Source organism: Monodelphis domestica, chromosome 2, assembly GCF_027887165.1.
Source record: "Monodelphis domestica isolate mMonDom1 chromosome 2, mMonDom1.pri, whole genome shotgun sequence".
Taxonomy (NCBI): domain Eukaryota; kingdom Metazoa; phylum Chordata; class Mammalia; order Didelphimorphia; family Didelphidae; genus Monodelphis; species Monodelphis domestica.
This window is the reverse complement of record NC_077228.1, coordinates 126,801,266-126,815,539: the sequence shown is the minus strand read 5'-3', so window position 1 is coordinate 126,815,539 and position 14,274 is coordinate 126,801,266. Positions and strand designations below refer to the sequence as shown.

The window sequence follows — 14,274 nt, the reverse complement described above, 5'->3', positions numbered from 1 at the left end:
CCTCAACATTAATAGGAAGTCTTTGAACAAAGAGTTGGGGAAAGATAATAAGTTCCGTTTTGGATTTGTTGAGTTTGTGTTTGAACTTCCAGTTTGAGATGACCATTAGGCAGTTAGGATGGGAGACTGGAGGCAAAGAGATTTAAGAAATAGATAGATATATCAGAGAATCAATTGCATAGAATTGACATTTGAATCCATGAGAGCTGATAAGATCATCACACAAAATGATATAGAGGAAGAGAAGAGAGCCAAGGAGAAACCCTCGGGGAACCTCATGGTTATAAGGTATCTAAGTTTGTAGGAAACTGTCAAAAAAGAGAAATTATATTAATTGGCATTCCTGGTCTTTGATGAAGACATATTGGCTCTTGGTAATCACTGCTTCCCTTTCTTGATGTTTGACAAACATATCATTAATGATCCATTCTACATTGTTTTTGAGGAATTATTAAGTCAAACAATTCAGACTATATTTTGAAGATTTAATTTTCTCCGTTTTTGGAAATTCAGACATTTGTCCTCTTTCCAGTCTTGTGTCACCTCTCCCATTTTCACTGGTCTTTCATATATCATTGATACTGGCTCAGCAATCCCATCTGTCAGTTTTTTTCAGGATTCAAGGAAGTCATTCATCTGGGCCAGGTGACTTGGATTCATTAAGGGCAGATAGGGACTTTCTTGTTATCTCCTTTCTTGTCTTGGATATCATTTTCCTATAAATCATTTTTGGTCTATTATTTCCAGGGTGAAGGTCATACTTTGAAAGAAAAACAGAAAAAAGAATTAGACAGCTCTTCCTTCTGTTCCAAGTCAATTATCATCATACCATTTACTTCAAGTAAAGAATCTATGCCTTCTTTGATTCTCTTTTTCATCCAACATAGCTAAAAGACCCTTTATGTTGTCTTTAGATTTTTTCCTAGCTTCAGCTCATTCTGAGCTTTAGCATTCTTCACACATAGGACTATGCTACACCTTTATATTCATTTTACTTTACCTGACCTCACTTCCATTTCTTTTATGGTTCTTTAAACATCTAAGATGGTTGTTGAATTCCCTATATATCCATATTGATCTCTTCAGAGAAAAAAAAATCCCACTTTTCCTCCTTATGGGAATGTTTCCTCTTTTGTCTTCAGAATTTCATTCTTGGCCATTTCCCATCCCTCTTGGGCTACTTTGCCCTGAACCATTTTATTCCATGAAATACAATCTAACTATTCTCCGAATCCCTTGAAATATGTTTTTTCTTTCAAAATTCTGGGTACATGAAATCTTTTTTTTTCAAAATATGGGCACATGAAATTTGACCTAGATTTTATTTCATTCTCTAAAACAGACCTTTAAGATGGTATGGTTATTTTCTTCAAAGATTTCCATCCTTCCTACCTCAGAAACTAGTTTCTCCCTATTAGTGAAATTCAAAACCCTAATAAAGTTCCCTCTTGTTAATTCCTCCATCATTTGAAGGATAACATTTTCACTAAGACAAGTCAGGAAATAATTAATGGCTCAGCTCTTTTGGCAGAGAAAAAGAGAGAAGAAGTCAGAGACACCAAGAGACAGAGACAGAGGCAAAGGGAGAGACAGAGAGAGCTCTGGTAGAATTCTGCATGTCAAGCCCCACATTATCACTTTATCAAGTGAACTCTTTCTCAAATTCTTCATCTATTTTCCTTTTCTTCTCAAGTGATCTATAACATACTAACATGACAAAATCATTTCTGGTTTCCCCACTTTCAGCCACATATTCTGTACCATGCTTCTTCTTTGCCCTCTTATATTTCCTTAATTGGGTATATGTTATTAATATATATTGATGTTTTAATAATCTACTTTTAATTTATTCTGTTTCTTTTGGATATAGCATCAAGAACCACAATCCAGTCATAAGTTTCGTTTCACCAAATCTCTTTGACCTAGTACTATTCTTCCCTTTTTATCTCTGTCCCTTACCAGATACTCCTGCAATTCTCATTTTTGGTATGACAAGCAGATTCTTTATTCTCAGATTTAACTCTCTCTTGTTCAGGGAAGAACTTTCGATCCATTTGTGAGCTCTAATTGTATAACTGTCCTTTCTCTTCCTTTTCTCCTCTGTGAAACATTTTCTCATTCTCCATTTGCCAAAAAAAAGTTTTCTTCCTTCCTCTATCTCAAATCTCTATCTCCCATGTGTTTCCCCCATTTTTTGATCTTTTAAAGAACTTCGAGCTTTGAATAAATTGCAGGGTGTGGGGGGGGGGGCTAGACTGCTCAACTCAATTGCCGTGAAGTTATTCATTATACTTTTTAACTTGTCTTTGTAAACCTGCTTCACAATTCCACTTAAGTTATGGCTAAAGGTGCCCCTCAGGGAACTGCTATGAGAATTCCTTGATTTGATACGCAGGGTCTCCAAGGGCAAATAGTCACTTTTTACCTCCTATCTGACTCATGAGCTGACAGAATGTGTCTTTACACAATTCATGCTTTATATTGAGGTTTTCTGTGGTAAAATAAGAATACATACTTAATTTTCTTAAATGGTTATTTAGGCATTCATTGTCTCTGCCTCCAATCCCATGGAGAGTTTTTCTGAAGAACTAATAATACTTGAAAAAGTACCAAAATATTGGTAGGAGACAGAAAAACATGCAGTGAGTCTTTTCCTGGGATATGTGCCATACCAGTATAGCTCTTTTGCCCCTTACTTGAGTAAACTTCAGATACACAAATTTGATAAATTAAGCCATGGTTATTTTCTTTGCAAAAATACTGTTTACTAAAGAGTTTATAATAGGTTTGTTTTAGCCAAAGGTACAATATATCTATATCTATCTATCTATCTATCTATCTATCTATCTATCTATCTATCAAATTTGCTTGGTAAAAATGAATTTCCCCCTTATTATTTTTTGCAAGACTTTGTACATAAATTAATAACAAAGTTAGTGTGCTATAAGGAATAGAGGACTATCTTCATTTCTTTGGAGAACTGAGTTCACATCTAACCTCTGACATACACTGGCTGCATGTCTTTGCAAATCAATTAACCAACTGGGGCTCTTGGCAACTCTCTATGACTATTAGTTTCAGAGAAGATGCCAATCTCTATTGATAGAATTTCATTACCAGGCAATTATCTCTTTCAGTGAAATGATAGCTTTCCAATACTTATCTTTATTCCTTATCCCAATCCTTACCTGTTGCCCAAAGTTTTAATGGGACAGCTAGGTGGCATAAAAGATAGAGTGATAAATATGAGATCAGGAAGACTCATCTTTCTAAGTTCAAATCAGACCTCAGAAACTTTTTAGCTGTGTGACTCTGTAGAAGTCACTTAACTCTTTTTGCCTCATTTCCTCATCTGTAAAATGAGCTGGAGAAGGAAATGGCAAAGCATTCCAGCATCCTAGCCAAGAAAAGCCCAAATGGGGTGTTGTAGAGTTGGACACAACTGAATAACAATGATAATATTTTATTGTGGTAGCCCATGGAGTTCTCTATGTCAGGATTTGAACTGACCACCATCCCATCATGACTTTTCCTTATTTTGAATACCATTTACAATTCTATAGTCTATATACATAATGCTATATGCTTGTTCATTTATTGAAATTGTTCTCTAGTCATTTTTTGTAATTATGTAATTTTTGCTCCCTAGTAGTTTTGAAGCTACTTAAAGGTTCATAAAATTATAGATTTAGACCTAAAAAGGGCTTCAGAAATCATCCTGCCCAACCTGTTTCAGAAAATGAAGGCTTAGAGAAACTGCTACTTGAATAAAGTCACATAGGTGGTAAGTATCAGACCTAGGATAAGAATACATATTCCCAGAATCCAAATACAAAATTCTTTCCACTTTAACATGCTTCTCAAAGGCAATGACCTTGTTTTGGGGTCTTTTAAATATCAAACATAGAAATAATTGTTGTAATTGTTGTTGTCACTAAGTCAGGTCCAATTCTTCAGGACTCCATGGACCACACCGTCCATCTGGTTTTCTTAGCAAAGATAATGGAAGGGTTCATCATTTTCTTCTCCAAGCAATGATAATAGGTAGGTATTATTTAGTACTCTAAAGTTTGCAAAACACTTTACATACATTATCTCATTTGATCCTCACAGTAACCCTCTGTGGTAGACCATTATTATATCTATTTTACAGATGAATAAACTAAGAGTTTAAATGACTTGGCCAGGGTCACACAGCAAATGAATTTCTGAGATAGGATTTCAACTCAAATCTTGGTCATTTCAAGTCTGTCCATGACAGTATATAGCTATTGATTATGGTGACGATACTGCTTGAATGTTGATTGAATTATAAGTATTCTGCAGAGACAGTGTAAATCAATGATGGAACTGAGGATATTCCTCTTATTCCTGCCAGTAAAGTAAGACATTATGCCTTTAAGTTTATGTTCCTCATGTTTCTGCATACAGTGCAAACTTCTTCAAATGGATAGGCTATCCATATTTCTGAGATCAGAGCTTCCTGTCTGAGGCTGGGTTATCAGAGAAGCCCAAGGATTCTTTTCTTACCAAAAGTGAAACTGAGTCATTTTCCCTCTTTACTAGTGCTAAGGTGGCCTAACATTGGTTCAGCCATTGGCTACAGTCAGTAGACAGTGTTGGAGAATATGGAAAGCTAACTTGAATGTAGATTTACAGCTTCTCCACGATAAAAACCTATTCCAGCATGCAATCCTCTCTGACAAAAAGATTCCTTAATCTTCCCGTTCCCAGGTGGATTTGACAACATGCACTTAAAGTCACATTTTCTTTGCTCACCTTACATGTATGACTGGTGGCCAGCCAGAGATAATTTCTTATAAGCAAAAAACTTGGTACTGTCACTTGCCTAACTCTGATTGTTTCAAACCAATCTCCATTGGTGATTTTCGTTTTACTTTTTATGACCATTTTAATTATAGTTTCCCTATCTCGGTTCTCCTAAATATGAATGAAGCAGGTGAAGTGTAGCCCAGTTGGAGCATTATACTGCTTAGTGCTGGTTACTATCTTTAGCAGAGATGCTGGAATTCATTCTCATCTCATTTGCTGAGCGCTCTATCATTAAAGTGTCATTGAGAACTGACACCACTTAATTTTAGCAGCTTTCAATTCTCGTTTGCAGCAAGAATAGCTTTAAATGGAGAGGAGTGAAAATTACAGGGAGAGGGATATTTTTACACCACACTCAGCATTTTATCAAACAAAGCAGCCTCTCGGGGAATAGGGGACAATACATTATAAAACCAAACTCTCCTCTGATGCTGGTAAATGGGTATTTAATCTTCCTATTGCAGGCATCCACTCTGATGAGCCTGTAATGAATATACTGTCGGGGACATTATCTGAGCTGTTTTGCTTTCCTAGTCCCCAAAATATCTTTGGTTTTTATTTTGGGTGTGGGGAGAGAGAGAGAGAGAGAGAGAGAGAGAGAGAGAGAGAGAGAGAGAGAGAGAGAGAGAGAGAGAGAGAGAGAGAGAGAGAGAGAGAGAGAGAGAAGAAAGGAACACAAGCTTCCATGCTCAGCTGTCCCCTGCAGGCCACAGCCAAGCCTGTACCTTGCTGCAAATGAAAGAGCCCTAGGGATTTTTCCCCTATTAATTGCATAATTGCTTTTCCTGCCAGTGTAATTTGAACCCTTGGGGGTTAAGAAAATCACTTACTGTGAAATAGTGGCAATTTTTAACCCATTCAGCTGGTGTTTCTTTGCCTAATTAAATGTAAAATGGCTGTCTGCTAGCCATGTGTGTATGAGCTTCTGGGGTTACTTTTCTTCCTATGTGCTGATAAGGTATTCAAAAAGGCACCAAGTATTAAAATGTAGAAATGATTTTTTTTCTACTTAGCCCTTGAGCAGTGGTTACTTCAATCACTATTGTATGCAAAAAAAAAAGACTTCATTCCACCACAAGAATACCTTTCCCCCTTATATTTCTCATGCTTTTAATATATTCCAGTGAGTGTGTGATCTCATTAGTGTGGTTATTCCCTCCATTGGTGCAGATCACAGCCCATCTATGCCCTCTCATTCTGTGCAATTCTTGTATATATCCTCTCATAGACTCTCCACAGATTATTCACAGAGTGGTCTTGAGGCCATCCTCTAGAGTGGTTTTATAAACATTTTATAGGTACCATTGGAACTTTGGAGCTATCTTTCTGTTATACTTCACTGTCACTACTCCACAGAGCCACCTTCTTCTCCAAATCAACATTTTTCTATTCTTGTAGGCTACATTCCAAGTGAAGTTTATCATTGGAAACATGCTGCAGCCTATTTGATCCCATCATACATGTCTCCATCATTCTTTGGATCACCTGCAGTGCAGATACCTTTAGGAACTGTAATAACTTAAAATGACACTAAGACTTTTGGGATACCTGATAGTTGAAAAAAAGTTCATTCCTATTTATATTTACACAACTGTGGTTTCTTGGAAAATATATATAACCTTTTATATTAGAATAGAATTTTGATAGCATAATAGAGTTTATATTATATTAGAATGTACCATGCATGCATGTATATATATATATATGTATATATATATATGTATATATATATATACATATATATATATATATATATAAAATGCCCTATTTTACTAGCCTGGTTGAACTTAAAGAATTTTATAGAAGTCTAAGTTAATAGCTCTGTATTTTAAAAACTCGAGCCCAGAGACTGAATGACTTTCCCAAAACTATATTAAAATTATTCAATTAATTTGCTCACTCATTCATATATTCAATTAGACACTTACTGATTTAACAAACATTTATTAAGCATCTACTATATTCAGAACACTGTGTTGAAGGAGACAATTTAAATAACACACAATCTTCGACCTCATGGAGTTTATATTCTGGAAAGGGTATAAGCCACAAAGCTAGATGCCAGCATTATATAATTCTACATGATAGATGCAATATAGAATTGCTAACTCTCTATTGAGGGTTACTTTTGTGGGATTCTTAGGGAAAGGTCAGTATCAATAAGGGAATAAGAAAAGATTGCACAGAGGAGATGACATTTAAATTGTACTTTAAAGGAAGCATAGGAATTTAATAGATGGAGAGGGGAAGGGGGAGTATTGCTGGCATAGGGGATAGAATGAAAAAAGGTCTGAAGTAAGTGGACTAATTCTACATTATCACACATGCACCATGACTTGGCTCCATTTGAGGTTCTTTTCAACATATTCTCTTCCTAGGCAAAAATTAAAAGGAACTCAGAGACTTGCTACCCAGATATGCTGTATATTATAAAACTTGCCTGGGCTGTGCATCTGGATTCCCCAGAAGTATGATCATTGCTTAGGAGGAACACTAGGGCATAGAATACGATATTCTACACTCCTCCACCTCTTTGCACACATATTCATTCACATGAAGTCCCAGGGTAACATTGGAACTTCAGTCTCCAGCACTAAAACATAGACTGATTCTCTCATACAAACTGCTCTAAGGTAGGGAAATAGAAGATTCAAAGTCAGCAGGTCTTAGATATGGGAGCCTGCACAAATGGTGGTACCAAAGACTTAGGAAATCAGAAGGAATATCATGCTTAAAGGAAAGATAACATGCTTGGTTTAGTATGTTAAATTTGAAATGCCAGTCGGATATGAAGATCAAGATATCTTATAGCCAGTTAGAAATGCCAGTCTGGACCTTAGAAGAGACATGAAGACTGAAATTATAGAGGTGAGAGTCATTTTTCAAATAGATATGCAGAGACTTGGTAGTTGAAGTAAAATATCAGTAGTAGAATTCTGAAATTCAGCTTGAATTTTTGACTCTTCTTTCTTCTTTGTGAAGTTATATCTTTATTCTATAAACCAAGGATAGGAAGATCAAATCATTCTTCTTTTTTCCTTCCTTCTTTTTTATTTATGTATCCATCTATGTGTCTATGTATCTATCTACACATATATCCATGGAGCTACATATTTATGTATGTATATATCTATGTATCTGTCTATCTAGGTATCACATCCACATCATGACTTTCTCCATCACAGTTTAGATATATCATGGGTTGGCAGCAAAAATTAAACTGGAACTTTTTGAGTTTTGTGAAAGTTGACGATGATACATGAAGGCCAGCAGATGTTACAAAAAAAGTTTAGAAACTCAAATGCATAAAATACATGTTTAGAATTTTATAATAGCAACACATTTTATTTTTAATACTATGTGCACAATTCCTTTTTTAATCTTAAAATTAAGTTTATGAAAAGAATGAGAAAGTCAGCAGGTGACACATAAAGCTATAAATGTAGAGATAGCTTAAAATTTTAAGTAACACATAAATGTATAGAATGCAAGTTCTGTTATATTGTTTTTTTAAATGTCTTTTTATATAGGCAGTATGTTTAATATTATTTTCAAATTTATTTCATTTAACTTTTTCACATTTTTTCATATTTTAAATATCTCTTTGATACAGAATTTTTATTTAACATTGGCCTACATATAGCCTATGACCAAATATTTAGCCCAAATTTTATAATAAGGCGCTACTGTAAATACCCCATAAAAGAAAAAAGAAAAAAAATCAGATTTCTTCTCTGGTATGAAAAGAGGGACAAAAAATTGTGTGGATTTTCCAAATCAAAGGGTTATTGTGCCCCTAACCTCAGCCCCAATGATGTGGAAGGGATACCTGTATGTATGTATGTATACACACACACACATACACAAATAGTTTTGGTCAGTATACTTATGTTTCTAATTCTCTTGATACTGTTTTGTATCAGTCTTTAGGATTCTTTCCAAATTTTCTTCTATACCTCAAACATTAAATCAACAAGCCTATATTAGGTGACTTTTATATATCAGCTCCTGGGCTAAGAATATTTCTATTGAGGGAAACAACATATATACAACATTACTATAATATAAGAATATATTTTATTCATACATATTAAATACACTCAAGATAAGGAAATAAAAACACTTGTGGTTGATGATAGAAATCAAGAAAGGGTTGATCTTAGATATTGGATTGAATCAATCAATCAGGTTATGGAGTAATTGTGAATAAAGCCTATGTAAGACATTTCTATTGAATCTATCACTCAATCATGGACATTAAATCAAGTTTGGGAAACTGAATTAAAATTATTGGGAAGGAGTGGAAAGCTTTCAGCTAATGAATGAGAAGAGGTGATACTTTGCAGGAGGTGTTTTGGGATAGTTTGAGTGGACTTGGCTCATAAGGATTATGGAAAAAGAGCAAGCTAGTTTGGAACCTGCACATTCTAGTCTGGCCAATATGGAGAGGAGAATAATTCTAGTCATATGCTAAGAGGAAATCCCCTAAGGATGAAGGGAGAAGAGCCTCTGTATTGTTTCTACTCTCCTTTGACTAGAAAAAGACCTCATAATTTTGAAAGGCTTAGAAAAATGTAAATTTCCCATAAGTTCCCTAGATACATACATGGAACAAGCTGATGGCTGTGTTCACATTGGGAATCTAATACAAACATTACACAACCCATAGGTAAGCTTCACCATATTTAAAGCGAATGTTATCAGTGTCAAACAAAGTGAGGGATAAGGTTTCTGGCAAAAGTATTTCCAAAGCTAGGGTACCACCTTTGTCACGTATCCCATAAACTTGAGCTCACTTTCTTCTGAGCACCACATTTACTTGAGAGTGTGTCTTTGGTTTGAGGTGATGTCTTGATTCAACTGCCCTCATTATCCTCTTTTTTTAAACATCAGTTTCTAAGAACTATGAAGTCTGGCTTGCTAATTTATACCAGCTGATGATCAGGGAAGAAAGAACACTAGTGGAAGTTTGTGAAATATATTACTAAAAGCTAAACCTCATCAGGTTCCCTGAGAATACTTAAGGATGAAGGTAGCTACATACTAGGAACTTGACCAGCTCACCCAAGTTTGATGGGTCTCAAACTTAGCATTATACTTGTATACTCCAATCAATCAAGGAATCTTAGAGGTTGCATAGTTTCAACCCATCACTTTGCAGAAGGAAAATTTGAGGTGCAATAATTTTTCTAAGACCATATAAGTAGTAAGTAACAGGTAGTAAGTAAGTAGTAAGTAAGTACCAGTATTTAAAAATAGATTCGTTAATCTTTGCATATACCACATTTGCCTTGAATGCCATCCCTTTTCTCCTCTGCTTCTTGCAGTCCTTCATTGCTTTCAAAAGTACTGGAGCCCTGCTTTGTAGATCAAACTTTTCTTGATCCTACCAGCTGCTAGTGCCCTGCCCACACAAACTTAGCTTTTATTTCTCTTTTTTATATTCTGTACATGAGAAAGCATTGTTATACAACAACTACAGAGCCAGCCTTGAAGCAAAGAAGGGATCAAACCGAGTTTGAATCCCACCTTGGACAAATAGTGCCCTCATGACTCTGGGCACTCACTTAAGAAGGTGCTGACTTGCGTTGGTAGAAAGAATTTCCTTATCTGGAAATTCTTCATAACAATGAAAATCACAAATGTAGTCCCTAGACTTATATTTCCAATATACTTATTAATATCTTGTTCTCCCACTCCTTTCCTCAGTAGAATGCAATCTTCTTGAAGGTAGGGACTATTTCTTTTTGTGTGTGTGTGTTGGTATCCCCAGTCCTTGGCACATGATAAGTGCTTAATAAATTCCTGTCAATTGGTTGATTAGCAGAGCCTTTCTTTCACCATATACATTTCATTTATCTTATTATCATCTCAAGGATGTGAGAAGTGGATATATATATATATATATATATATATATATTTCCAGATTAAGAAACCAAGTTGGAAAACTGAAGCAACTTGTCAAGGTCCAACAGCAACCTAGGGTCAAGCAAAGACACAGAACCTAGGTCCATTTTATCATCATTCAGTTGCTGGTTCACCAGAATACATAAATTAAACAATGAAATCTTCTCAGCCAGAAAGATCTAATAGTCTCCTACATCTAAGTTTAAGGATAATTTTAACAACTATTATCCATGTTAGAATTTTGGTAGGACTCTTTCTAAGACTCTAAAATATTGATATGGTGACATAAAGCTAATTAGAATAGTTCTGTTTCTGATCAATATGCTGTATATCAACCATAACCATGATTTCCTAGACTTGTTTAAGTTAAACACTAAATTATTAATTCTGTTGAAATTATTCCTTAAATACAGTTTATTATCATGAAAACCAGAAGTTTCATAGCTGTGACTTGCTATCATCCCCTGCTATATCTATTTTGGAGAGACTAAATATTCAGTATTGCCTTTGGATTCTGTAATGGCAGACACATTGGTTTCATGATGAAATGTTAATGGTGACTAATCCAGAATCTCTTTCCCCTCTGCAATCTTTCTTTAAGGACTCCACTGGAAGGTCAAAAATAAATTTCTATCAAAAATGGCCTTGAATTAATAAAAATCATCCTGTCATCTCCTTCCTGGGATAACATTAATGAAAAAAAATTGAACAGGAAACTGAGAAATCAGCATGTCCTGAAGGGACAATTATATTGTCACTGACCAAGTAGGACTCATGTTTCTGGACTTCTAGCTGATTAAACTCTACCACTTGATCCCTACAATCTATAAAGTTCAAAATCCATTATACAACACTGGCTTTTTAAAATTTAACTATTGAAAACTCTACCTTCTGTAAGAAGTGTCTTTCCTCTGACATTACTTTAAATTTAATAGCTATCTATCTTATATATCCACAGTTATTGGCATGTTGTCTCCTCAATCATAATAGGATTTCTTTAAGACTTTGGCTTATTTTTGCCTTTCTTTGTAACACCAGCACTTAGCATCATGCCTAGAATATGGTAGGGATTTCATAAATACTTTCTGAAGACTTGGCTAAATAGATGTAGGATTTAATTCATTTAAATGTGGGTATGTAAGTGTGGTGGGAATTCAGACTTCCTCCATCTAGAAAGACAGGCCTCTCTTCTGGAATCTAAAATCTTACAGAGCTGTTGGCAACTAAGGTTAAATCATTTCTCCTTGGTCACTGCTGTGATGTGACAGACCTATAATTGAACCCAGATCCTCTTGAACCCGACTGAATCTCTATATTTTACTCCATATTGCCATTCATTTTTAAAAAGTTTATTTTTTTTTTCATTTTTCATTTAATTAATTAATTTAGAATATTTTTCCATGGTTCCATGATTCATGGTCTTTCCCTTCCCTCCTCCCTTCCCCCCTCCTGGCACCAATGAGCAATTCCATTGAGTTTTACATGTATCATTGAACAAAATCTATTTCCATATTATTAATATTTGCAATAGAATGATCATTTAAAGTCAAAATCCCCAATCATATACCTATAGAACCATGTGATCAATCATATGCTTTCCTTCTGTGCATCTGCTCCCACAGTTCTTTCTCTGGATGTGGATAGCATTCTTTCTCCTAAGACCCTCAGAATTGTTTAGGATCATTGCATTGCTGCTAGTGGAGAAGTGCATTACATTTGATTGTGCCACAGTGTATCATTCTCTATGTACAATGCTCTCCTAGTTCTGCTCTGTTTGCTTTGCATCAATTCCTGGAAGTCTTTCCAGTTCACATGGAGTTGCTCCAGTTCATTATTCCTTTCAGCACGATAGTATTCCATCACCATCAGATGCCACAATTTGTTCAGCAATTCCCCAATCTGGGGGAGGCATCCCCTCCTTTTCCAAATCTTTGCCACCACAAAGAGCACAGCTATAAATATTCTTGTACAAGTCTTTTTCCTTATTATATCTTTGGCGTACCAAACTAGTAGTGCTATGGCTGGATCAAAGGGTAGGCAGTCTTTTAGTGCCCTTTCGGCATAGTTCAAAATTGCCTTCCAGAATGGTTGGATCAATTCCCAAACCCACCAGCAATGCATTAGTTTCCCAATTTTGTCCTCCAACATTTATTATTTTCCTTTGCTGTCATATTGGCCAATCTGCTATTTTTCCAGTTTTCCCCATCAGTTTTTGTCAAATAGTGGGTTCTTGTCCCAAAAGCTGGGGTCTTTGGGTTTTTCATACACTATATTGCTGAGGTCATTTACTCCAAGTATATTCCATTGATCCTCCCTTTTGTCTCTAAGCCAATACCATATTTTTTTTGATGATTACTGCTTTATAGTACAGTTTAATATTCGGTACTGCTAGGACCCCATTCTTCACATTTTTAAAAATTATTTCCCTTGGTATTCTTGATCTTTTGTTCTTCCAGATGAACTTTGTTACAATTTTTTTCTAATTCAGTAAAAAAAAGTTTATTGGTAGTATAGGTATCACACTGAATAAGTAAACTAATTTGGGTAGGATTGTCATTTTTATTATGTTAGCTCATCACACTCATGAGCAATTAATTTTTTCCAGTTATTTAGATCTAGTTTTAATTGTGTGGAAAGTGTTTTGTAGTTATGTTCATATAATTGCTCTGTTTGTCTTGGCAAATAGATTCCTAAGTATTTTATATTGTCTAGGGTAATTTTAAATGGATTTTCTCTTCCTAACTCTTGCTGCTGAGTTGTGTTGGAAATATGTAGAAATGCTGATGATTTCTGTGGGTTTATTTTGTATCCTGAAACTGCTAAAATTGTTAAATATTTCCACTAGCTTTTTGTTGATTCTCTAGTATTCTTTAAGTAGACCATCATATCATATGCAAAAAGTGATAGGTTAGTCTCCGCATTGCCAATTTTAATACCTTCAATTTCTTTTTCTTCTCTAATTGCTACCACTAGTGTTTCTGGTACAATATTAAATAATAGAGGTGATAATGGATATCCTTGATTCACTCCTGATCTTATTGGGAAGGCTTCTAAATTATCCCCATTCCAGATGATACTTGATGATGGTTTTAAATACATACTGTTTATAATTTTTAGAAAATGCCCATCTATCCTTTTACTTTCAAGTGTTTTCAATAGGAATGAGTGTTGTATTTTGTCAAAGGTCTTTTTTCTGTATATATTGAGATAATTATATGATTTTTATTGATTTGGCTGTTGATATGGTCAATTATATGTATGGTTTTTCTAATATGAAACCATCCTTGTATTCCTGGTATAAATCCCACCTGATCATAGTGAATCATCCTTGTAATAACTTGCTGGAGTCTTTTTGCTAGTATTCTATTTAAGAATTTTTCATTTATGTTCATTAAGGAGATTGGTCTATAGTTTTCTTTCTCTGTTTTTGATCTGCCTGACTTTGGAATCAGTACCATATTTGTGTCATAAAAGGAATTTGGTAAAACTCCTTTGCTTATTTTGTCAAATAATTTGTGTAGTAATGGGATTAGT

The 14,274-nt window shown here is 35.0% G+C and overlaps 1 long non-coding RNA gene across 3 annotated transcripts in view; it reads right to left on the bottom strand.

Moving 5' to 3' along the window:
* Positions 1-470: 470 nt before the first annotated feature.
* The window catches only part of LOC103092644 (uncharacterized), a 73,477-nt gene continuing 59,673 nt past the window's right edge, over positions 471-14,274 (bottom strand). For all 3 annotated transcript variants that reach the window (XR_008916218.1, XR_461694.2, XR_008916219.1), the window contains one exon: positions 471-760. This is a non-coding gene — a long non-coding RNA (uncharacterized LOC103092644). The remainder of the gene's footprint in view (positions 761-14,274) is intronic.